This window comes from Cygnus atratus, chromosome 3 (assembly GCF_013377495.2).
Source record: "Cygnus atratus isolate AKBS03 ecotype Queensland, Australia chromosome 3, CAtr_DNAZoo_HiC_assembly, whole genome shotgun sequence".
NCBI lineage: Eukaryota > Metazoa > Chordata > Aves > Anseriformes > Anatidae > Cygnus > Cygnus atratus.
Genome location: NC_066364.1, coordinates 29705532 through 29730347, shown reverse-complemented (window position 1 = coordinate 29730347; position 24816 = coordinate 29705532).

The window sequence follows — 24816 nt, the reverse complement described above, 5'->3', positions numbered from 1 at the left end:
ATAATACTCACCTTCCCACCCTGAATCCAGTGTTACCATTAGGTAATCAGCAGAGGAAGCCCAAAATAAGGAAAATAATATAAAAGCCAAATTTGATATAATATATATATATATATTTGCATGAAAACTGAAGACAGATTGCTATTTGCAAATTCATAGATAGATTCTTTTCTTTCAGGAGAAAAATAAATAAATCCACTAAGAAAACTTCAGAAAGAATTCAACTGAACTGAAGTCAAGTTAAGGATATGATCTTCAGTTTACCTGTTACTATTTGAACTATTAAAGTAAACATGAGAAATCTCTCTAAATGAATGTCTCCCAAGTATACATCTGAAACAAAAGAACAACATCATTCTCAAGTCAGTGTGAATTGTGAATGGCACAGACTGCATTTTCAAACATACCAAAATAAATTATATTCACAATGAACATATTTAACATTTAATCAGACTATAATGTAGATTCTACAATTATCATGTCAATATATCAACAAAGAGATGGAATGCAGTAGACCATGGGAGTTATTAATTAAAAGTCATCTCTTAATTGTATGGTAAAAAGTGTAAGGCAGACGCTACTTTCCTGAAGGCAGACAGAGGATTGTATTTACAATTCAGATATGGACAGGTGCCCAGATTTTAGCTTATCTATCATTTGCTACATGCTGGGTTTGTTGCATACAAGCTGCCATTACTAATAGTTTGGAACACTGCCATGAAATTTCAAGTACTGTATATTTCAGGTCAGAGCACAATCTAGTTAGTGTCATACGAAAAACGTCCACCATTTTTCTGCTTAAAAAAGCCTACTGGTGATCAGCTGAACTACAATATCAATTTACTTCCATATGCTCTTTTTTTTTCTTTTTTCTTTTTTTTTTCTGCATGCTAAATGTATTTTTTGCATATGTTGTAGAAACAGCTTGTTTCTTGTCTAGAATCCTTTAATTTCTTGTATGTTCGTTATTACATTTTCAATGTCACTCTTCACACATACTGTCCAGGTTACACACACTCTGCAGTATGCAATCACACAGATGGTAGAAAAAAATAGCCTTCATCTCAAATAATGCATCATGATCCGATAAAAAATCTGCTCTATGTTCAGCATCAAGTCTTTTTAAATATAGGTTACAACGCATCTAGTTTGGGGATTTTCACATATAGAACTGAAGGAACATTGCAATGGATCACTGCAAGGAGGCTTGGATACTACAAATAATGCCCTTTGCCAAACAATTCAGAATTTCCATTTGAACTTTAAGGCCAGTAAATTGCTGGCTTGCTTAGCAAGTGAAGAACTGGTATTATTGTAATGACAATTTCAGCATGGAGAGAAGGAACGTAGCACTTCTTTGCACAAAATCTATTTGGAGGTGTGGGGTGTAGTGTGTGTGTGTGTGTGTGTTTATAAGCCTTAACAACATAATAGAGAATTCTCAAAGCCATAACACTATTCTGAAGACCTGAGATTATTTTATATATTTTTCTACCTTGCAAAGCGTGTTTTTTGATATTATTTTGCTTCCACTTGAATTTATCAAATTTGAAAGATAAGAGCTGGGAAGCTAAAGATTTGTAATAGTTTCAACTGTTTTCATAGACATTTGTTGTAAGCTTTTATTTGTCTCTTATATTGTATCATATTAGAAGCAGAGATTCCTCATTTATACTAGCAACTGGAATAATTCAATAAAAAAATATTAACGACCTTGATTAAAAGAAATTACATCTTGCAAATCAAAGATTTTTAATTTACCAAAACCTGGATTTTTTGCATGAACTTCCTAAACAATACTTAAGTAATTTATTTTCTGTCATCTACAAACGTATATCCAAGTTTATCTTAAATATACTTTGAGAACCCAAATTGTGCTGTTTCCTACTACCAAATGTCTCCAGCATATCTTTTCACTGACTGTAGTACACACAAGTAACTTTTAAGTGCTAAATGGGATGTGTCTATTATTGTCATTATTATTTTCATCTGATTATGGAAAGATTTAGAACTCTTAAAACTCTTTTTAGTTTTTTTTTTTTCTTTTGTTACCTGACACTCTGGAGGACTGGCAGGTTCTTTTAGGGATCCTTTTCAGAATGAAGACTGGTGGCCACAGGGCTGTGGTTCTAATTAGAGACTTATTATTATTATTACATAAACATTTTTAATCATCACTGTAGCTTATTATCAGAAATTTCTAGCACTTAGAAATTTCTTTGTGCTTACCATTGAAAAAAAAATAAATCTAGAATTCTCAGTTACACAGACTTTTCAGTCATCTGGAACCTCTGCAAATCAGGGTAAATTCTTATTAATTGGTCTGTGATACAGTAATCACAACCTAGACTCAGACTTTATGTATAAGACCACAAGTCACTCATTCAATCCTCAGAGAGAAGACAATGGTGGAAGAACTTGGGCCCCCAGGGTTCATGGGTTTTGCTGTCCAGCAGCAGTTCTGGTCTAAGTCCCAACTAAAACTTGCTGCTGCTGCTTGATTTTATAGACAGTGCTGTTAAGACTTCCCTGCTCCCTGACAGTATCACCACAATCTGGGTGATAATGCTAATGGACACAGTGGCTGTCACCACCCCCCTTCGTAAACCAGCACTTGGGTCTTGATAATGCTAATGGCCTTACCAACCTATTAATATGTAAGCCCACATGCTGACACCGGAGAGGTATAGAGAGAAGGGGGTAAGGTGATACATTACCCCAGATGTTCACCTTATTATTGGTTATGCTAACCATATTACCAGGGGACAGGAGGGGGTCGTACGAGCCACAAACTTGTAAAGCCCATTTTAGAATAGGTCACTAAATAAAGTGTGGTTAAGAAATGCCTTCTCTGGTTTTACAGAGCACACTGAGAAATAACTTGTCATACTCTCCCCTGGACATCTTTGATATATAGCTATCAATATATCATATATATATATATATGAACTAATAGATATGTCAGAGGACCCACTGAAGACTTCAGCCTTTAGGAAATACTGACCAAAAGCCCATTTTGTATCCTAGCCCATCTAAAGCTATATGTGCTTCTGCAGATTCATAAGACATTGTGGTGGTTTTACTCGGGTGGGAGGCCGAGCTCCACCACAACCGCTCTCTCACGCCCCCTCCTCAAAGAGGAACGGGGAGAAAATACAATGAAAAGGGCTCAAGGGTTGAGATAAGGACGAGGAGATTGCACAGTAATTATCGTGATGGGCAAAACAGACTCAGTGTAGGGAGATAGTAAGATTTATTGCCTATTACTAACAAGCTAGAGAAGTGAGAAACAAAGGAAAGAAACCAAAAGCACCTTCCCCCCCATCCACCCTCTTCCACCTCCTCCCCCCGAGCGGTGCAGGGCAACGGGGGAATGGGAGTTATGGTCAGTCTATAGCGCTTCTTCGCTGCTGCTCCTTCTCGGTCACTCTCGTCCCCTGTGCTGTGGGGTCCCTCCCAGGGGATGCAGTCCTTGCTGAACTGATCCGACATGGGCTGCCCACAGGCAGCAGCTCTTCAAGAACTGCTCCAGATATGGCTCAGTACCACAGGGTCCATCCCTCAGGAGCGAACTGCTCCAACCTGGATCCCCCACAGCAGCAGCTCCTGCCAGGTCACTTGCTCCTGCGTGGTCTCCTCTCCACGGGCTACAGGTCCAGCCCGGAATCTGCTCCGGCAGGGGTCTTCCACAGGCTGCAGCCTCCGTCGGTGCAGGTCCACCTGCTCCACCGTGGTCTCCTCCACGGGGGGCTGCAGCGTGGAACCCTGCTCCACCGTGGTACTCCATGAGCTGCAGGGGGACAGCCTGCTTCACCATGGTCCTCACCACAGGCTGCAGGGGACTTCTGCTCCGGTGCCTGGAGCACCTCTCCCCCTCCTTCTTCACTGACCTTGGCACCTGCAAGGCTGTTCCTCACTCCTCTCACTCTCCCAGCTGCTGTGTGGCGCAGGGTTTTTTTTTTTTTTTTTTTTTTTCCCTGTCTTATATATGCTCTCACAGAGGTGCAAAACAACATCGCTTATTGGCTCAGCTCTGCTCAGCAGTGGGGCCCTTACCTAACATGGGGCAGCTTCTAGATCCTTCTCACAGAAGCCACCTCTATGGCCCCCTGCTACCAAAACCTTGCCACGTAAACCCACTACAGACATTTATTCAGAAAATAGAACAAGTTTCCCATACAAAAAAAAAACAATATTTTGTTTAGAAACAGGGTTAATAAGAGGCTAGGCTGCTATAACTGAGTGAGATATTGGATTTACATTGGTGGCAATTGATTCTTATTGGCAGGTAAGAATTTGGTTTAAACCATTGTGCCATGCAGTGATAACATTATTAAGCTTAGGTCTGTCTTACCGCACACAAGCACTGTCTTTCTAAAACTAAAACTTCAGAGAGTGACGATAAGTGACTACATGATTTATTTCCATTTCTACTTTTTGCTTTTTCAATATTAAAGGAATATATTTTATTAACATTAAAATAACACTGTTAGTCATAAACAGTATATAGGTAGTGTGTTACAGTTATAACAAACATCCAAATACTGCGCTAGCATATTTTCTTTGACGATAAAAGTAATGATCCTAAGCATGGATGGCTCAGTCTGGCCAAAATTAAATCCTCTTATGGTCTGTCCAATATTTAGATACTACCAGGAGTGCCTGAGGAGACATTAGAAATTAATTTAGCCTTTTGCCTTTTCTTGCACATACACATACACATCCAACCCTGCTGCCTTACTGTGAATCATCTTTTGAATATTTAGACCTATGGCAAACTAGTGTCACTTTATACTTTGTTGCAGGTTTAGGAACACCTCCTTTGGCCTTCTGTGGCAGATTGACCTTGACTAAGGAGCCAAATTCCCACCCAACCACTTGCCCTCTGTCCTCCCTCAGTGGGACAGGGTGGGGAGAAAATAGGAAGAACAGGAAGAAAGCTCATGGGTTGGAATAAAGACAGAAAGACCACTCACCAATTGCTGTCATGGGCAACACAATTTGACTTGGGGATTTAGTTAAAATAAAAATGTAATTATTTATTCAGGTAGTGGGAAACAAAACAAAACAGTAACAGCAACAAAACAACATTCAAACAACACCTTTCCACCTCCCTCCTGTAGACAACTTCACTCCTTCACTCTAAACTCCTCTAGTCTAACTCCAAGTGGTGCAGGGGGGTAAGGAGGTGTGGTCAGTCTACAACAGATATTCTCTGCCACTCCTTCTCATGTTTTTCCCTGCTCCACCATGGTCTTTTCCATGGGCTGTGGGGGAATCTCTGCTTTGGCACCTGGACCACCTCCTTCCTTCCTTTTCCAGTGAAGACATTTGTGTCTGCAGGGCCGTTTCCCATTTATTTTTGCCCCCTCCTCCATGGGCCTGTCTGCCTTATTTTCTCCCATTTCTTTAATAGATTTCCAAGAGGCGCCACCACCTTGGCTGCTGGGCCCAGCCGTGCCCTGTGGTGGGGCCGTTGGAGCCAGCTGGAACCAGCTGGGGCCGGCACGGGGCAGCCCCGGCCTCTCCTCACAGAGGCCCTGCAGCACCCTGCTGCCAACACCATGACACCTGCACCCAGTATAACCTCTTATCATAAAATTACTTGTAGAAGCGAAGCTTTTTTTTTTTTTTTTTTTTTTTGCTCCTTCTGGATTGCTTTTTGTTCTTATGCAGCTGAACAAATTTTACTAGTGTGGCTCCATACCTAGGTGTAACTCACTTTTCTAGGATCGTAGCCTTTTGGATTTTTTAAGTGTCTGGACACTTTTAAGTGTCTGGACATACAAATAATATCAATGCATAACTTTCATGTAATATATATCATCATCTAAAATAAAGCACCGGTTACTATCAGTGACTTTTATATCATCATTTTATAGCTTGGTATAAAAATATATGCTTGATACAAAACAGCAGATGATGTAAGAAACCACTGACAGAAGAGAAAACAGAACCAGCCTCCCTACAATGTTCAGTCCTGTATTCTACACAATAATCCACAATTATTACTAAAATTTATTCTCCGTCAAAGCATCCAGCTGAAACACCTCCACATCAAGCCCACATGGGAGTGAGTGTGCTGCAGAAGGCACAGTACTACATTGTCAAGCCATTTAGAAGTTTCCATTTCCAAAAGAAAACTGTTCATTTTTATTGCTATTCTGGATAATATTACATTGCATTTCAACAAAATTGAACTAAATCCCTTTCTTGTCTTAAGCCAAGGTTCTATATAGACTGATCACTAAAAAGCTGGATGGAAATTAGATGTTCCTCTGAAACACTTTATTAGTCTCATTAAAATAACAAGCCCTGATAAATTTAGAGTAAGACTGCAGTCTGATCACTGATCCTTCTGGACTTCACAACTTAAAGCCATTAAGGTGTCATAACTTACTGAACATGCCCGGGGAGCCTTGGATCTGCCTGTGGTAGATGCCAGGGAAAACTAAATCAGCAGCTGCTACTTCTTCATCTTCATGCTTGGCTGCTGTCAAAACAATCCCTACATAAAATGGGATTTTCCAGCCAGGTGGCCACCAGGAACAGTAGGTCTCATAGGCACTCTAAAGTCAGTACTTATACCATTCAATTAGGACAGTATTTCACAATGTTTTATAGCCCTTTGGTGATGGAATTATATCCGTGTTATCAGTGAAGTTTCTTTATATTACTTTAATTACTTACCCTAAGGTTGAAACTGCTGTGAAGTAACTGTTTTATGGAAATGTTAGCATGTATTTTATTTCCAATCATACAGATTGGATACTAGGTAGGTAACATCTTATATATGTCAACATTGTTGGCATTGACAGGCAAGTAGAAATCCAAAATACCTGGCAACTATTTTGTGAAATCAAATAAAGTTTTTTTTGTTTGTTTGTTTGTTTCTGAAAAAGAAATATTTAAAGACGTTTCTTAGCTTCAAAGAATGTTTCACACCAATTAAAAAATGAGACATAGTTTTGTTTTTGTAGAAAGTCACTGTAACAATAATCATAGTTTACTTTTAATGAAAACATATATATTTTATACAAGCTGATTGCAGTAAAGTAAATACTTATCAGTACTTACCTGTTTTTCCCCAAGCAAGGCAAGTGCAGTAAAATAAATTGTATTAATTTTATCTTTTTTTTCTTTTTTCTTTTCTTTTCTTTTCTTTTCTTTTCTTTTCTTTTCTTTTCTTTTCTTTTCTAGTCAAGTTTAAGTACAGTGCAATTAAAGAAATATGCAAAAAAAAAAAAAAGGGGGGGCTTTTATAGCCTTCCCAAAAGAGGTAGCTTTAATAGCAAAACTCTAATCCATTAATAAGAGAACTATTACACATACAGACATTTTGAAATCTTTTAAATCAGGATGACAAACATGGTATTGTATTTTAAAAACATCCAACCAAGCGAACAAAAACAAAACAAACAAAGAGACACAAAAATCTGCTAAATTGAATTGCTTAGTTAAAAATAGCAAAAATATACTTTTTATGTACATGGGTGAATAAGGTAGAACAAAGGAGTTTAAACTCGTCAAGCCACACTGAGGTCTTTATAACAATGAGGGATCAGATTACCAGAACAGGGTAAATGCTAGTGTAAATTTATAAATCCTATAGCTGCCCTTAAAATAAATTTATTTTTCCTCAACCTGAAGATTAACTGATGTCAGCTTAGTTTATTCTTCTTTGTTTCATCTAGTCTGGGACCTTGCATACAAACATATATTACTCCTCATCTTTATAACCATATAATATCCAGAGACTCATGAAAATCTCCACATTAAATCTCCACATAAAATTCTCAAGAACATTAATATGAGAGACTGATTTAAAAGGTTCATGAATTACCTTTTTTTATCCCCTAATAGAAGTCTTAAATCTGTGAGCTTGTGAGACAGAGCTTACATCATGATGTTATGTGAAATGCTGTTTTGTGGTTTTCTCTTTAAGGAAATAGAGAAATGTACAAAACCCCAAAAGTCAGTTACAGAAGCATAGAATCATAAAATGGTTTGGGTTGGAAGGGACCTTAAAGATCATCTAGTTCCAACCCCCCTGCCATGTACAGGGTCACCTTCCACTAGACCAGCTTGCTCATATTATTGTTCTAATACAAATTATTATTATTATCATTTTCCCTTCATTTTCTGTCCTATCAATCTGTCTTTATCTCACGCCAGAAGTTTTACCATTTTCCAATTCTCTCCCTCATCTCACTGGGGAATAGTGTGCAAACAGTCTAAACCACAACAGTCCTTTTGATGCCCAGCGTGGGGCTTGAAGGCATTGGGATAACAGTAGATCTCACCAGAGAGTGTTAGAACGAATTTGCTTACTGTATTTATTTAATAGTTGCTGGCCATAATGTTGATGTATTTGTTCTCAAAGCTGTTGTATTTACTCTCAGAATTGTGTTATATAACCCCTTACTTGCTGAATATGCTCCCTGATTTGCTGTTTATCATCTCTGGAGTCTGTTTTAAGGTTGCTTTCTTGTTTTATCACTTTGCTGTACTGTGTAATGCTGTCTTATGATATGATAAAATTACTGGTCATGAGCCTAGTCTAGTACTTGAACTCGTCATTGCTTTGTCTTCATACCTCAGGAACAATCTCTTGGAAACTGTTAGCCATTACTCTTTACGTTTTCTCCTTCGGAGAGCCAATCTCTGGGGGAGACTAGGAAGGACACTTTCCTCCACTCCTTCACCTTCCCTTCTCAGCCAGCCTCCACACTAGCAGGGCAATATGAGAATTTTAAAAGTCCTTAATGTAAGCACTGCTCAGCAACAACTAAAACATGAATGTGTTATCAACATTATTTTTCTCCTAAATCCAAAACATAGCACCCTACCACTCACTACGAAGAAAATTAACTCTATCGCAACTGAAACCAGGATAGCAGTGAAAGTCTTCACAGGTTTTAAAGCTATGTTGACTGGTCCAATAGCAAGCTTAATGCTTATTAGGAAATATTTAATGCAATCAAATGGTCAACTAAGATAGCGTTAAACAAAAAGAAGTCAAATTTTGAGTTTGTTGCTTTCTTGATAGCAGTCTTGCAATATAAATAATAGTCTTGTCTATTTGTTTTTTCATACAGCTTTTGATATATACTGCAACAAATGCTGTCAGCTTATTAACGTTAAAATATGGATTTAACAATTAATTTAGAAATTGAAGAAAGCAACACTTTAGAAATTTATTTGCCTGCCAATGTGTAGGTAGATTTTTTTTTGCTCTCATGGAAGGATTAATAAATTTATAGGGCACTGGTTTTTGAAGTTGTTTCTGTTGGATTTTAATAGGACCACCTATTTCCCTCCTGTCCTTTACTTCTAGTTCCATCGTCTCTAATATCGGTTGTGTTAAAATGATTTTTAAGGAGAAGAAAAAAAAAAAAGTTAAATACCTCTAAATTCCACATACATAATGCATACATAACAAGAAATATAGTTTCATTTTTTTTCTTTTTTTTTTTTTTGCCATTACATCTTAGTGATGAATCTTATCAATCAATCCACTCCAGATTATTTTATTTCTCTGATTTTCTTCTTCCAGCGTGTAGATTTTCTATCCGATTTCTATCCAATATCAATATCAGCTATGCAGAAAATTAAACTTGCCAGGCAATCAAAAACTGCCACACTGGTTAAATGAAATTCTTTAGTTAGAAAGCATATCTGAATACACTAGTCATTTTGGTATATTATCTAACCACCCAGAAATATCTTTGCTTGATGATGAGTACTAGTGTGACAAGCTTGATGATGAGTATTAGTGTGACAAGCTTGATTTCCAGAAACAATTTTGTTTCAACTGTAGATAAAGACTGCTGTAGAAATGCTGATACTGTGTATACAGTCATAGCTCATTTTCTGTTCACCTTTCTCTTGGAAACTACTTATGTAGGATCAACAACAAATAATACTCATGCTATTTCTTTCAGTTTTGCTCAAATCTTTATTTTATTTTTATTTTTATTTTTATTTTTATTTTTATTTTTATTTTTATTTTTATTTTTATTTATTTTTATTATTTTTTATTTTTATTTTATTTTATTTTTATTTAATAAGGAAGCAATACCAGGAAAGAAGTTTAGGCACCAGAAAATGAGACCCTACAGCTATTAAGACCAGTTATCTCAATACTTCTGTTTTCAACAATTGTGTTCATGAATACAATGTAGAATTTTCTAATGTTTTATACAACCACCTTGGTTTTTTTTTATAACTACCTGCACCTTCTCTAGTATTTCAGAAGCTATTTGATTGTCATGTCAAGCTTCTCTTCTAATACCAGAACTGAACAAAAAAATAGTGAGTTTAGATGAACCATACTGAGCTTAGATGAACCATTTATGAATCAAGGTGTTTCTCAATTATTATTATTTTTTTTTCCATTCAGGAGAGAACTATTGGAATTTAAAATTCAATTCACCAATTCCTGCAGCTAAAATCAATTAACTCTTGCTTTAACATTGCATATTTGTCTTTATTATGCAGATACACTGAACAACTGTATAGCCAGAAATAGGAAAAGAGATCTAATGAGAAGGTAAATAAGATGGACTTTTACTCTAGTCTGCATTATATTGCTCATCTCAGAGATATGCTTGTATTCTGATCTTGCTGCAAGATCTGCTTGTGTATTTAACAGTAATATGTCATTGCCTTTACAAGAAGACTATAAATAAATAAAAACCTTTCATCAATCTAGAAAGATGGAACTAAACAGCAGAACTTCCCATCCAGAAAGTGCTCTAAATAGTGGCAAATAATTCTTGTTATGCACTCACCTGATTTCAGATATGCATGTATGTATGTATTTATTTATTTACTTCTCCAGATTCATCTGCATATTGTGGTGGGAAAAAAATCCCAGTCAGGTTAGGTGAGACACCTCAGGACAAGAAAGCAAATGAAAGCACATTTCTATTTCTTGGTCATGGCACAATTGTACTAAAACTCATCAGCTCCAGCCCCACTAGCAGCTTGCATTTTCAAGGAAAATTTGGAATGTGTATCCTAAATAGATGAAATATATGTCTACATCTGGAAGCAGTTTCAGATTCTGAATTGCTCAATATGCAAAGTCAAAAGTATATAGGAAACAAAAATTCTGATATGCTTCTTTCAGCATTACTGTTGAGCAACAAAAGTATTTTGTTATTATTTCAATGCACATCCAGAAGGCCTTTGAGATATATGAATAATCTAATCTCTAACTGCAGAATTTGCTCTACAAAATCTCATGCACAAACTCAAACCCATTTTTCATTGATATTTTGTTAATCCATATTCCTTGAATTTCTTTGCATCCTGTTTTACTTAATTGAGACATTTACATTAATACAGGGAATCTGTTTCTAAAATAGTTTGTCTTCTGCTGCTGCTTATTATATTTGAAGTAGTTCTTATTTAGTGGCAATTAGAATTGGTTACTGTGAAAATAACAACTTGGTCGGAAATGAGAAACTAGCACTTTATTTGTCAAATAAGCAGCAGAAACAGGTGAGCTGTTAGAAACAAAGATCCTGTTCCTTTATGAATGGGTTTAGCAATTAAGAAGGAGAACAGGAAAATGTTTTGCATTTTATAGTTCAGAGGACAACTTTCAATATGTTTTGTAAACTTTAATAAGCCATGCAACAACATTATAAGTAATACATAATTATGCCTGTTAGAAAAGAATAACAGTCTAATGTTAGATCTTTGGTTTTCAAAAGAGTTGTATTAACATACATAGGACTGCTGTTTCTATGTATGGACCATTTATTGCAAAATGAAGTAATATGAAGTTTCTTGTATCATTTAGTAGTAAGATGTGACACTGACCTGACAAAACCACTTATACAGCTCAGTCTCTGACCACCAGCCAATGCTATTCAGAAAGACACCTAAAATAAAAGGAACCTGCTTTAGGACCTTTGGTGGTTTTACTCAGTTGGGCAGCTGAGCTCCACCACAACCGCTCTCTCACTGCCCCTCCTCAAAGGGAAAGGGGGAGAAAATATGATGAAAAGGGCTCAGGGGTTGAGATAAGGACAAGGAGAACATGGGTCCCCCACAGGCGGCAGCTCCCCCCAGACCCCCTGCTCCTGTGTGGGCTCCTCTCCACGGGCTGCAGCTCCGGCCCGGGGCCTGCTCCTGCGGAGGGTCTCCATGGGCCACAGCCTCCTCCAGGCCACATCCACCTGCTCCACCAGGGGCTCCTCCACAGGCTGCAGTGTGGAGATCTGCTCTGCTGTGGGACCCATGAGCTGTAGGGGCACAGCCTGCCCCACTGGCTTCAGGGGAACTTCAATACTGGCAACTGGAGCACCTCCTGCCCTCCTTCTGCACTGATCTTGGTGTCTGCAGGGCTGGTTCTCACTCCTCACTCTCCCAGCTGCTGTAGTGCAGCATTATTTTTCCCCCCCTTCTTAAGTATGCTCTCACAGAGGTACAAACAACATTGCTTATTGGCTTGGCTCTGTCCAGCCACAGGTACCTGTGGAGCTGGCTGGAGCTGGCTCTGATCTGACATGGGGCAGCTGCTGGGCTCTGCTCACAGAGGCCACCCTTTCAGCCCCCCACTACCAAAACCTTGCTATGTAAAGCCAATACAGCACCGCCCTAAATTTCATTCTTTTAAGCTCTGCAACAGAATCTAACTCACCTACATTCCCTGTAGTAAATGCAGGGATTGAAGCGTCTCATTATGGGATTCATAGCAGACAGCACTGTGTAAACAAAGAGCTGAGGGAATAAATGCATCTTAATCCCAAATTTAGTGTATTCATTTATTTATGTGACATTTTCGAAATCTGTTCCCACTAGATGGCTACAGCAGCACCAACTCTATAATCAGAGAAGCAACTGTGTCTAATCGTTGACACTGGAAAGACCTACCTTCCTAAAGTTTTCATTTTTTTACTACCTAGAAATACATATTAAAGAATCTCAGGATCATGAAAAAGCATTGCTATGGAGACATGTAAGAGCATTTCCATATATAGCCCTGAGCACTAAGGTTGTAATTTCTTTTTCTTTCTGTAAGAATGACATAAAAAATGCAACCTACATTTCTAAAGTGGTCTGAGAGTATCTCCAGGGAGAGAAAAATACAACCAAGAGAGAAAACACATAATGAGGACAGAGGAATAACAGAGGGGGGGTAAAGGAAAGTAGAGCCTGACAGGCAGGACAGAGTAGAAAAATGGAAATAAAAGTTTAGAATGAATACAACAACAAGAAGTGAAGAAAAGGAATCGTATTCGTAGTAGAGAATTTACAAAGATTCACAAATCCTTGTTTTAAGGTGATAACAGTATTGGGCTTGCTTACCAGCTGCTTAGAACAGAAATCTGAAAGCTTCTTTATAATTCTTATGGTTTCCAAGTAGTAACAGGCTGTGCATTAGGTCTGCACTTATAATGCGTTTTTCAGTCTTGGTGTAAATGATCTCATTAGCTCCCTGGCACCCTGTTCCCAAAGAGTTCCATAAAGCCATGGTAAAATATTCCTTCAAACCCTGCTAATGGTTTATTTTCACCATGTTCCTTCAGGAATATTCCCAAATAGTTTCAACTGCTGCTAAAAATAATAATAGCTTTTATTATTAATATTATTTTAAACATAATTATCTGGCACAGGACAGATATAATTGCTATCCCTAATCCCAGGCCACTTCAGTGACATTAACTACCAGATGCTTTTAATCTATATATCATCAGTGTAAGTCACTCTCATGGATGGAGAGAAAGATCACTGAAAGAGGACAAAGGTAAGAAGCAGCAAGGAGACTGACAGCTAATCATGAGCCTGAGGTGGAAACAGTGTCTATAACTTCGTGCCCAACAGCAAAGGTGCATATTATGAAGGGATGTTCTTTAATGAGCACAGGTAAGATAGGATGGTTGTCTGAAATTTTACATTAGTTGTTGTAAATGATGGACTTTTTTTCTCTTTTTTTTAAGCTTCTTTAAAAAAAATAAAGAAAATAAAATGTTCATTGTGTATTAAACCTGATATTAGTCCTCCCTGTGGTGACCAAAATGGCTTATCAGGCAATCTGCATGCATGATGTTATGAAAAAGAAATCAGTAAGCTCAGGGGGAAAAAAAAAATATACATTGTAGTCATGTAATCTAATAAAAAAATACTTTTTTGGTACACTACTTGACTTTCAGTGCAAGAGAAGGAGCATTGAAAAATAGTCTTTGTGAATATAGCTTTGATGTTGCCACACAATAGATTTTTCCGAATGTGAGGAACTAAGAGGACTGAAATCAGTCATGGCTAAGGGGGATTCACAGGTCTAGGATTCTTTTCTTCACAATTAGCATAGCTTTTTGTGTTGTGTACTCCCTACCAGGTTGCAGACCAAACAGTTACAAGCCTCTTATCAAACCATGTTGAAGATTGCATCTAAATCCCCATGAAACCAAAAGAATAACTGAAACAGATTTGGTCGTCGTGTACTATTTTATTGCTGTATGTATCCAATTTTGTCTATCTGGTACTTGAAGATAAATAGCGAGGTAACTGCACTTATAAAATGCATATGAAGAATTCCTTTGTGAACTAGTTCTTTAGTTCACGAAAGGTTTCAAAGTGCCTTTACAGAAGAAATAATTTTCCTGGCAGCATGACCTTCAACTATAGCCTCTTGTATTGAGCACCCATTGGAATGCACAGGCTAATCAGTCCTCTCATTGTATCATGAAGAGACCTGCAGGAAGCATACATCTGCAGTAAAAATATTTTCTGAAAGGGTATCTGAACATTCACTTCTTAATATTAAGGGACTTTCTCCTGGTGAAGATACTTTTAGAAATGAATTCTTAAAAGCTAGCATTTTAGAACTTTTGAAAATAGAAAGGAGAAAAATAAGAAAAGACTATCACAAACTGGACTCTCATAGTAATGAGGACAGAAAAAAAAATATGCCAGAAATAAATGCCCTCTCTGTGTAGTGTTTGTTTTTCATTAAGATGTTAATGAAAATGATGAGTAAGGAAATACTCAGGTGTTTTCTCAGGTCACTGTTTCATTGTACTGGTGTAATGGAAGCACGCAAAGGAAGACAGAACTGAAACAAAGAGTTTGCAAGCAGAAATATGAGAAAAGGTAGTGAAAAGAGATATCACATGGCAAAAAGGAAACCGGTAGAATGGTGCAAGGAAAAAGCAGAAGGAGCTTATAACATCAGAGAAGGAACAGGCAGGGATAAATGCTGAGAAAGAAGATATTGTTAAAGAAGATAGAAAGAAGTGTGAAGCATGTAAATTAAAGTACAGTGGAGGCCTGGAGGAACTTGAAGGAAGAGAAAGGAGAAATCCAGGAGGGATAAAGAGAGAAAGCTAATTGAAGAAGTCAATAAGAGACCTTTAAAGACAGTTTAAATTTTCAGCCATCTTACTGCTTTCCTTAGCACAGAACCAAAAAACTTTGCTTCCAGAGCTAGGTTGGTAGTCCAACGTGTAATGTCACCTCCTCATCTGCTAGAAGCTTCCTCACAGCGAGTCTGAAATAGCCAATTTATTCTTAATTTGTTTTATGAAGCAATGAGTGTAGATGTGACATACTGTCTGATTACAACAAGAGGGCAGAAAGAAGGGAGTGACTGTGGAGCAGAAGATTGTCAATTAGAACATTTATCTGCTTAACATAGGCATTTAGTCATGCAGATGTTGATAGTATAGCTAAATATAGGTGGATTTGCATGAACAGCAGTCTCATTTATTTCTATCTGCTATTATATGGTCAAATCATTATTATTATTTATTATTTATAAACATCTCTCTTATCAATTTGAGTAGCAGTGACACTTTGTGGGAGAAACTCCTCACTGTGACAAAATGTCCCTCTAGGTCTCTTTCTTTAACGGGAGTCCATTCAATTGGGTTCTGCTTTATTAGTATTGCCTTCGGTAGGTGCTGTACCTAACAGTGCTGTTCCTTAGTTGGAAGTGCATATGAATGCACTTTAGTCAAGTAAACAAAAAGAAGGACCCCATTCACCTTGACTTTTCTGCTGTCATGGTACTTCAGTCATAAAGCTAAATTTAATTGAAATTAAACTGCCCTCAATTATAGTAAATGGGGACGTAAATGATGCTATTGTACAACAGAATATCCATTACACTGAAAAAATTGTAGATAACCTACTTTGTACCAGAGTGTGGAATAACTGCCAAAGCTGCATAAAGAATTAGATTTTTTTTAGTTATGCTCAATTTTGCAAATCAGAATGTGCAAGCTTTATCTTAATGAAGCTGGCAGAGATGCTTCATCTAGAGAGAAATACAGCTAAGCCAGGTCCCTCTCCCCAAGATTGCATTTCTAACTTCTTCCCAGAACAAACAAGGTTAATCTAGGACAGAAATAAGACGTAAGTAAATAAGATAATAATAAGGCTGACATTTTTTATACATTCACAATTACAGTTGTTAAACCCAACACAGAATTGTAACTCTGCATTAGGTTTATTACTCTATGTTACTTGCTTGTTGTGAGTTCTTTAAAATCTTGTAATTACAAAACCTCCTGGTTTATTGGTATAGTCTGAGCTGACACTTACATCCTGTCTTTTCCTAAACAGCAGTTTAAAAGCTTTAAATAATTTAGCATTTTCCCGTTAACACTTCTGTCTGGCAAGTCTAGAAGAGAATTGATGAAGTCACAATTTGATAGTCCCCTTCGCTATGGGAGTAGAGATGCTTTTTATCATACTTTTCCCAACAGAATCAATTACCGATGACACTTTTTCTTTTAGAAAAATATAAAAAAAAACTCAAATGCCAACAACATTTTAAGAGAAAAATCTAGATTATCGCTTGTCCCTGTCATCCTTCCTTTGCATGTAATGAAAGAACCTATAATCCATCAGGAGAGGACAGAATATGGTGTTTATCACTAATAGGTGCTGATATTTTTATATGTCAAACATCCCAGCCATGTTAATCTTTTACAGTTGTGGTGACAGCTGTTTGAATTTTAACATCAGACCAAGTGTTTGAAAGCAGTCAAAAGGCTAAAGGTTTAAAGTGCAATTTCCTTTGCTGATGAAATAAAGTTTGTTAATTAATCTTTATTTTATTTATTTATTTATTTATTTTACTGCATGAGTTCTCATCCAAGTCCTCGTCAAAATTGTCTTAACTATATTATGAAAGTGCTGAGAGCTGATCAGCAGTTGAGTAAATATTTTGGTTGAAATCTTGAGTCACAAACAACACAGAGTAAAAAGTGAGGCATAAGTACATATTACATATCATTTTGGAAATGACCTTACTCCATGTTATTCAAAACTATGAAAGATCACATTAGAATATTTTACCCAGTGCTATTATTACATATACATTCATGATACTGACAAACTATTAATGAATCTTTAACTGAGTCACTAGAATATTCAGGCTTCTGTTTATAATTATTTCACAGTTTTATTCTCTTTTGTATAGTTAATGCAGATGTTTAATGGAAATACTACACAGTAGTACAACTTTTAAAGGATCCTAAGTGAACAAGGGCCTAGTGCTGACAAAAATTAGAAATTATTGCTGATCTGTAAGTTTTGATAAATTTTTAAAGTAATACATGTATTTATGAAGATAATATATCAAAATCTATTAAAATTGCATATTTTAAAATTAAATTAAAGCTCATAGAATCACAGAATCATAGAATATCCCAAGTTGGAAGGGACCCATAAGGATCATCAAATCCAACTCCTGGCACCACACAGGTCTACCCAAAATTTTAGACCATGTGACTAAGCGCACAGTCCAAACGCTTCTTAAACTCTGACAGGCCTGGTGCTGTGATTACTTCCCTGGGGAGCTAGTTCCAGCGTGCAACAACCCTCTCAGTGAAGAACCTCTTCCTGATGTCTAGCCTAAACCTCCCCTGCCTCAGCTTGACATCATTCCTGCGGGTTCTATCACTGGTGAGTAAAGAGAATAGATTGGCGCCTTTCCCTCCACTCCCTCTCGTGAGGAAGCTGTAGAATTTTTTTCAATACTTTAGAAAAATAAGGAGGTATATATTTTGGGGAGGTAGATATAGGTAAAAATAGATGCAAATGAGAGGATGAGTCAAAGCTAGCCATGAACCTAATGACAAACAATACAGAAACAACACAAACTCAATTTTTAACATGGTCAGAAAGTTTTCCTTTTACTTTTATTGGGTGGCAAAATATACTATGAGCTTGTTATAGGTACGTAAGAACAGTATTAGAGGGTAAGATTGTATTCTAGTATTTTTGGCTATGCTCAGAAATAAACGTCTATGAGACATTTGAAATGTCTCATGTCATGACGTGAGAAATGTCTATGTGTATGAGAATGGGACAGACATACAATAAAATTTCCTTCAAATTGTCTTCCCAGTGTCCAGTTATCAGTATTAGTAAAATACAGTAAAATTCCATATCCAGTCTAAGAGACCACAGTTTTCTGCTGTTCTGTGAACTCACTGTTTAAGATCTTTAGTAATATTGTATTGGCTGCACTGATCTCTGTGCTGTGATAGGGATGAACTTCTTGATTTACTTTTCCCACATGAACACCATTTTAACTGCTAATATCTCAAAATATGCTCAGTACCTCTGTATTTTTGACTGTTTTTTAAGATAACCATATCTTAGTCAAGTTAAGTGAATAGTTATATATTATGGTTATATACTATAGTTATATAATATAACTATTAGGCAGGTTATGTAGTTATATATAATGGTTATATATTGTTATATATAATTGTTATATATTGTTATATAATACTGGTGCGGAAGTTATTCGCAGTGGGCTGCTCTTTTTGTTAGAGGAACGTTCATCAGTACCTTTCATTTTGGAGATTTTCGCTTGGTTGTTGGTTGGTTGTTGTTTTTTGTTTTTTTTTGGTGGTGGTGGTGTGTTGTTTTGTGCTTCCCCCCCCCCTCCTCCTCCCCCCCCCCCCCCCCCGTTCAGTGTACTTGCTATGTCTTTTGACTTTTCATATAATCTTCATATCATGCTTGACCTTCTTCTTTCCCCCTTGGACAGCTTTTAAAGTTAGTACTTTCCTTTAGACTCTCTTCTTTCTAAGGCTGTTCTAAAACACCAGCAGTGTAAAATATGAAAACTGTGGCATCAGTCTGCTAATTGCTCAGAACATGCAACTTGGGTTTCTTTTACTCTAATGTATTTTTCTGGTAGTTATCAATCTTACTGATGGAGCTTTTTTATTATTATTATTTTTTTTTTTTTAAATGCATTGCCCATGCCAGAGTGTTTGCAACTTTTGCAGCTGGGGAATATCATTTAACCAGTTGCTATCAGGACAAATGATTCTTTATTAAGTGTCACTCCACTGACTTAGCAAGTTAATATTATGTGTAGAGCATGTTAGCAGACTTTTTTTTGTGGTTGTTGTTGTTTTTGGTCGTGGTGGTGGTGTTGTTTTGAGAAAAAAATGAGTTCACAACTTGGCCTAATATGAAAATAAGATAATCTTTCTTAGAACTTAGCACTGCTTATACTGATAATGATTAATTTGTTTAGCCCACAGTGGACACAGAAAATTTTCAAAAGATTTTGTGATATTGCTCAGATTTAGAATGTCTTTATGTTTTTCAATATTGTCTAGATTATTTATATTCAAGATTGCAGATAGCAATCTTTTACATGGCTGGGCCCAATTTGTTTTTCCTCAGAGAACTGAACAATAGTAAGAGACGAATAATGAAATGGAATATGCCCAGCAAATATTCCTTAGGGGATATGCAGAAATGCTCAGTTGATATTGGTTAAATTCTACCATCTACATTATCATTACTATATCCCTAAAATGATGGCTGTTATTTTTGGTCATGTGCGTTCCCATTGCTTTTCCTTCCATTAACACTGGTCTAAATATTTTTGGTAACAGGAATAAATAAATGCTGAGATAGAGCTCTTGGAGAGTAACTCTAACAGATGTTAATAATCCCTCATACTGTTTTATCAGCCAGTTTTGATATCAGCCAAAACTGGTTTCTCGTGTGAAAATTAAGAGTTGGTTTATTGTTACCAATGCATTCAAACTTGAATAATAAATCCTTAGTTACAAGCACGTATTTTTGAGGATGGAATAATCTGGTGTGATACAGTGGAACACAGAGTGAAAATAAATGCAGAAATCTTATCTGAGACACCATTGGAGTAGTGTGGTGGTTTTACCTAGCTGGACAGCTGAGCTCCATCACAACCACTCCCTCACTCCCTCACTCCCTCTCCTCAAAGGGAAAGGGGGGAGAAAATATGAGGAAAAGGGCTCAAGGGTTGAGATGAGGGCACAGAGATCACTCAAAAATTATTGTCACAGGCAAAACAAACTCAGCATAGAGTGATTAATAAAATTTATTACCTATCATTAACAAGCTAGAGAAGTGAGAAACAAAGAAAACAAACAAAAACACCTTCCCCCCATCCACTCTCTTCTACCTCCTCCTCCCGAGTGGCACAGAGGAAAGGGGGACTGGGGTTGCTGTCATTCTACATAGCACTTTGTCTCTGCCGCTCCTTCTCATTCAGGGTCACTCTCTGCCCCTGCTCCACGTGGGGTCCCTCCCACAGGATGCCATCCTTCCTGAACTGAGCCTGCAGGGGCTATCCACGGGCAGCAGCTCTGTAAGAACTGCTCCCACATGGCTCCGTACCATGGGGTCCATCCATCAGGAGCCAACTGCTCCAGCACGGGTCCCCCACGGGTGGCAACTCCCCCCAGACCCCCTGCTCCTGCGTGGGCTCCTCTCCACGGGCTGCAGCTCCGGCCCGGGGCCTGCTCCTGCGGGGACTCTCCATGGGCTGCAGCCTCCTCCAGGCCACACCCACCTGCTCCACCGAGGGCTCCTCCACGGGGGGGCTGCAGCGTGGAGATCTGCTCCATGTGGGACCCATGGGCTGCAGGGGAACAGCCTGCTCCATCAGGGGCCTCTCCACAGGCCGCAGGGGAATTTCTGCTCCATGCCTAGAGCTTCCTGCCCTCCTTCTGCACTGATCTTGGTGTCTGCAGGGCTGGTTCTCACTCCTCTCTCCCAGCTGCTGTAGTGCAACAGCTTTTTGGTTTTTCTTTTGCCTTCCTTAAATCTGCTCTCCCAGAGGCCCAACCAACTCCCTAGCTTGGCTCTGGGCAGCGATGGGTCCCTTTGAAGCCGCTGAAGCTGGACCTTATCTGACATGGGGCAGCTGCCACCACTGCAGCCCCCTACTGCCAAAACTTTGTCACATAAAACCTCTACAGATAGGAATTTTATTTCCTGTGCCACTGAATGCAGAATATGAAACAATCGAATACTTCAACAGAGTATTCAACTTGTATTCTTTTTGAAATTTTCTTCTTTATTTGATCTTCTTGCTGGCCTAGTTAACTTCAATTTTATTTATTTATTTAGCTATTTTTAAATGCAAAGGAAACAGACTCCACAGACCTCACCAAGGCTATCAACTACTCCGTTCCAGCGGAAATATGGATTTTAATTTTCAGCACGCTGAACATGTATTAATTCTTTAAGGACTTTGTTATTTGTATAAAATATATCATTGCATCTCCTTTACTTGGGCAGAATCTGACCTTCAGTGAAAACCTTGTGAACATATACTAGATTGTCCCCAGTCTAGGGGGAAAAGCAGGCATTTGTGTACCCCAGAGGTGCTAAGCATAAGATGTTAGCCACCAAAGTCCTTGTCTCTAGGGCCATTTCAAAGAAATAGTATTTTCTGTTTTAGCACCATTTCACCATTTCAAATATTTTCACAAACTAGATTTTCTTACAGCTACTATGTGGATGCAAAAATGCTAAAAACAGGAAAAACCTATTGGGAGACATGAGAATAAATATTTATACTGTATTCTTTTATTGGCTCCATTAATTAGCTAATTAAACTGATATAGTTAGGAAGTTATGAGAAATACCAGATAATGTGTAAAACTGTTAAATGTAAATGTTTTGGCTTAAAAAACAAAACAAAACAAAACAAAATAAAAACTGAGGTACACTTTACCTCAGTGTAAAATCACGATTATTTTTCACCATTTAAAAAATTCTTTAAAAAGATAAATTCAGGTTATCTATTCTTTTCTTGCAATTGAATACTGGATTCCTTTGTATTTCCTTTATAATCATATTTGTAACATCGTTGTAACGTCATTGTGATTACTGCAAACTTGGTTTGCTGTAATGTCAAAATCAGTTTTAGAGCCAAAAGTTTGTTTTAATTTTCTCTATGTACATAAAAAAAGTTCCTCCAATTAGCTAAGATTGTATAGCTGTAAAGTTACCAAAACCCAAACAAATAATAATAATAATAATAAAAATACAGTATTTAACTTCACTGTTAAATGACTGTTTTTGAAAGTGTTCTTGACTTTTATTCCTGTTTTTATTCTGTGCTTATTTTTATTGTTTCAAACAAGTCCCAGACCATATTTTCTGAAGAGATCTGAAAATATATTTTTTGTATTCCTAAATGTGTTTGTTTAGAAAAGACTGCAGTACTCTCTTTCCACAACAGTAGAGACAGAGCACAAATAGGCTATGGTATTTTTTATTTAAGTTTCATGAGATAAAGAACCTTCTGACTGGGTTACTGCTATAGAGTGAAAGTAAGAACACGAATGTCTAAGAAAGAACCAACCTGCATTAACTCTATAGGCTGATAGTCTTAAATTAAGAGCGTAGTCTAAGAAGGAAACCTCAAGACTCTCTGTATTTGTTGGAGGGAAAAAAATAAAAAATCTAAAGGAAAATTCCAAGAATCTCTGGGATATGAATTGCCTTCTAGACATCCTTTCCACAGTAAAAAGCACCACAGTTAAGCATTAGAAGTTGGTAGGATGAATTTTCATTATCTTCTGGCAGATTTGAGAAACGGTGTTTTTGTTTCAGCAGGGCATCTAACCCATGTAAGATGCTTCTGAGCCTAGACTGGATCCACTATCATGAACAGTATTTCTTGGATTATGTGCAACTTCACATTCAGTGACTGCTCTTATCTGGAAAATAAATCTTTGGAGACTGAGTGATTTACAGGGATGTTTTACTAGGAACTAATCACTTCATTTCACTGATGTTATTAGTAGGGATATTGGAAGATGAAGAACAGAAGGTGGTAAGGAAGACTGATAAAAAATTCTGGTAAAATTAAAGGGAAACATTACACGGTTTTGATTAAAGCTTGTTTCATTTCAGTGATATCAAAAATTAAAATTATTATTATTAATGATATCATTTGACTTTAAGATCCTGTCTCCTTAGAGTTTATTAAAGAAAAGATTCCAAAATGCAGAAGGAATTATCAACAGTCTAATTTTAATGCTCAGATCTTGTTCACCAGATACCTATTTGCTTCCTCTGTCCATGGCTTGAGGCTTTTTGAGATACTGCTAGTACGTTTATATTTTTCAGATGAAACATTTTGAAAATATCAGGAAGTTCAAAGAGGGATCATCCAGTGTAACCCTGATATTTCACTGCAACCCTCTGTTTACCTTTGCCAGCCAGACGTAAATGAAAAAAAAAAATATAGGCAGGCTAGCTAAAAATACTGCTTTAGTATCTGAAACTTCCTGCCTAGAATGCTGAAGAAATACTCTCTTGGTCATTTATGTTCCATATCAGCAAACTATGACCAGAGCACAGTCCAGAAGAGTTATGAAACCAAGCCTGTATATTTGTTTTTGATAACACTGATTATTTTAATTTCACATACAAGTTCAAAAATATGTACCCACATGATCACACAAACATAAATGCCTTGTTTTAGCTAGCAAGCAGTTTTATGCAACTTCAATAAATTATGAATTAGACTCTATAGTATTAATGCTACACAAACCCCTTTGGAATATATAATACCAGGCTTGACATTAGAAAGTACATCAATCTCTAAAGTAATTTCCATGCCTGAATCTCAGAAAGGAAGTGACAGTTCTGAATGGCACTTCAGCTATGTTCCTTTGTATTTTGTTAATAAAGAGAGATCTTATTAGTGGGAGATTCGAGATGGTATAAACAAGTTGGTGAGCTCAATATACCATATGCTATAGTTGCTGATTATGTTCTTGTTGACATTTTCTGCATGTGGGAATATTATCCTCTCAAATTCATTATACTTCTGTTCGCATGTACTGTGTTAATTGGCATGTGACACTTTCAAAATCTGTTCCCAGGCAATATTCATAAATAGTTCTGTTTCATATGAGCAAATGTATTCAGCAGTCCTGACATTTAAAGGAATGTAACAATATAGTTCTTTTCTTCCCCACTGTTCTATTTTAAAAATCAAGTTAGTTTGAATTTGTTTAATCTTTTCTTAAATCATGATTGTTTCCAGTTCATTGTGATATCATTCATGTCATATCTAATGATTTATCAAAAAAGTGGGCTTTTTAATATAACACTCAGGTGTACTTTGTACTTTGCAATTAGTGTGTGCAAAATAACCAAATAATCCAAAACACCTTATTCCACTTAGAGATATTAACTGAAATCATAAAGCAGTGAAAGACAGGATGAGTGTGTATGCTGTGTTCTGCAGAACCAGTGAGATTTTATATATTTCAAAAATGACATCTCAATTACAGTGCTACAAGTGCAGACTGCAGAAAATGAGTAGGATATATCTGAAGATCCTAGGATGAAAACAATAATAGCTCTGTCATCAGCAAAAACAATAAGAGCTTTGTCATCAGCTCCCTCTAGAGTAGGATTGAGTGAAGAGTTCAAGATGCATCTCATCTAAATAAGGCATTGAAATGAGGCTTCCAAGATGGAGCATAATTATGCTAGAGTGCTTATGTAATTAATTGATAGACACCT